The sequence below is a fragment of the Penaeus japonicus genome, unplaced genomic scaffold, assembly GCF_977035675.1.
Source record: "Penaeus japonicus unplaced genomic scaffold, GWHDUDI00000001_assembly GWHDUDI00000014, whole genome shotgun sequence".
NCBI classification, from domain to species: Eukaryota; Metazoa; Arthropoda; class Malacostraca; order Decapoda; family Penaeidae; genus Penaeus; species Penaeus japonicus.
The window spans coordinates 2,478,147-2,480,646 of NW_028234416.1; positions in this window are offsets into that span (position 1 = coordinate 2,478,147).

A 2,500-nucleotide genomic window follows, 5' to 3' on the forward strand; every position below is an offset into this window, starting at 1 on the left:
ATACATATAGATAGATAGATAGATAAATATATATAAATATAGATGTATAGATAGATATTTGATAAATGAATAAACTGTACAAACGTGAAAGTTTTTGGTGGACACTTTTCTTATCTAAAAAGTTTGGTTATAAATTTCTGGATAAATATAAATTTATGGCTTCCAATTGGCTTGACCTCCTGATTCTGGAATACTTGGTAATGATAGAGGAAAAATATTTATATATACAAGTATTACAACTCTCACAGTTTAATATTTTAAATGCAATATGAAATGTATTTGAAATTTATACGTAAAAGTATTTTCATTCCACATGGTGCACCTCTCCCCTCTTACAGTCAATTTCTATGCTACTGATATAGTCATTCTTGATATTTAAATAACATGACAAACACATGTAATGAAACACTTTCGTATGTCTGACGTTTATCACATTCCGGGTAATATCATAACGTCGTGTCTATCCCACACTATCTATTATAACTTCAATGGATGTCAGAAAACTGCAATATCATAAGAAAGCATTCCCACATTCTTAAAGGAATTGTGTCATAAACTATCAGGGAAAATATGTATATTAGGTAAACAGACTTCGCATGTAATGGTCCTACGATTTGTACTGGACACTGTTTTACAGACAATATTGAAGTCTGTATGACCATCCACGCTCCATTCAATTAATCATTGTTTCCTTATTTGTATGATTAGTATTGAACATTCATCTTTCTTATTTACGGTCCTTTTGTTATTGATAATGATAGTGAGATAAGATAGGGATTTTTCAGAGGAAGATGAGCACTGTATAGCATCCCATCAGACATGCTTAAGGATAATGACCCTCTTTGAGCCATATTAATTCTTTAAAATTCAGTGCGTGTTAACATGTTTTCCTTTTTCCCCTTTTCTTTTTTATCAGCCAGTCAAATATCACTCCCAAAGCATTCCTAATGGTTCACAATCTCTCCCCTTCCGTGCTCTCATCCATCTAGATAATTCTACTTGTTACCCACCCCACTCACCAATTACATGTGTGTTTGTGTGTGTGTGTGTGTGTGTGTGTGTGTGTGTGTGTTTTCATATAGGCATGTATGTGCTTATGCGTGCGCTTGTCTGTGTGCAGAAAGATCCTAATATAAAAGTCAAAATTTATCTACCGCTAAACAGGTAAATCTCCAAAGGTTAATCAAGATAATGCATACTAATGTTTCATTTAGGAACTTTAATAACTCCCCTCACCCTATAAAATACTTTAAAAAGTATAGACAATAATTAGATATAAGAATATATAATACTATTATCATCATTCATTAATGGAAATGTCAGATAAGTAAATTTCTCATCACATCTTATCACCATTTCATATCGGAAAGTGAGATAAATGTTATTGGTATTAGATAAAAGACATTACTTCTGTGTTCAAAAATAGGTGTTGCAAATTGCGAAACAGCCCGACCAATGGATATTCTGCGTGGGCGAGGCAACAGTTTAACAGTCATCCTGATATCTATAGTAATGTGGATCATTTTCAACGTGAAATTGAACATTAGTATCTTAATATCATTATGGTGGTTATGATCCTCATCTTCACTGTCCTTATTGTTATTGTCATTACCCTTACTGGTGGCGTTGCAGTGGTATTGTCGTTAACATCACCATCGTCGTTAATATAGTTCCTGCCATCAAAGATTTGATGATATTAATACGCAATACATACGAAAACATGGATCATATTTTATACCTAACTAATAATACAGATAATGAGGATGATTAATATCATATGTTAGTATTGACAGCAATAACGATGATGATATTATTAATCATTCATATCATTATGAGTTTATATTGTGATGATATTCAGAAAATGTTTGTTTCTGATGAAATTCACGGTATGTTGGGCAATAAACGTAATGATTCTATATTTTTTTTCTAAATATCATCATTATCATTTGTTTTATATAGCAGAGAATTATAACCTCATGTTGTGGAGTTCCTAACTGCAAAAGAGAAAAAGAATCAAGAAAAAATAGATAGCGTATTAAAGGTAGAGTTCTTTTAGATGGGAATTGGCGAAAATCGCAAGGGAAGGAAAACGCCCAAGTTTCTCGGCGAGGCGGACGCACTCTTATTCAAGAGGATATCTCCAACAGCAAACATCTCTAACAAAAACATTAGAGGTCCCTACAATCAAAGTAAAAGGATTTGTTGATGTGAATAAAACCCTCGATTAAAGACGTGGCCTCCTTCCAATCAAATTGAATAAGAAATGGGTCTTCCTATCGATTTATTTCCTGCTCCTCGAGGCGCAGCAACGCGGCAGAACCCTGGTGATCCTAAAGGAGAACACGTGTGTTCCTGGGAAGTCATGATCTTCTGAGTGTTCAAAAAAGGGAGGAAAAATGTTCTTCATACGAGTTGATGGATATTACTAACATCTTTTGGCTTGGTACAACGGCGAAGAATCTTGCATATTGTTTGGGAAACCGTGATCAATGGTCTGGGA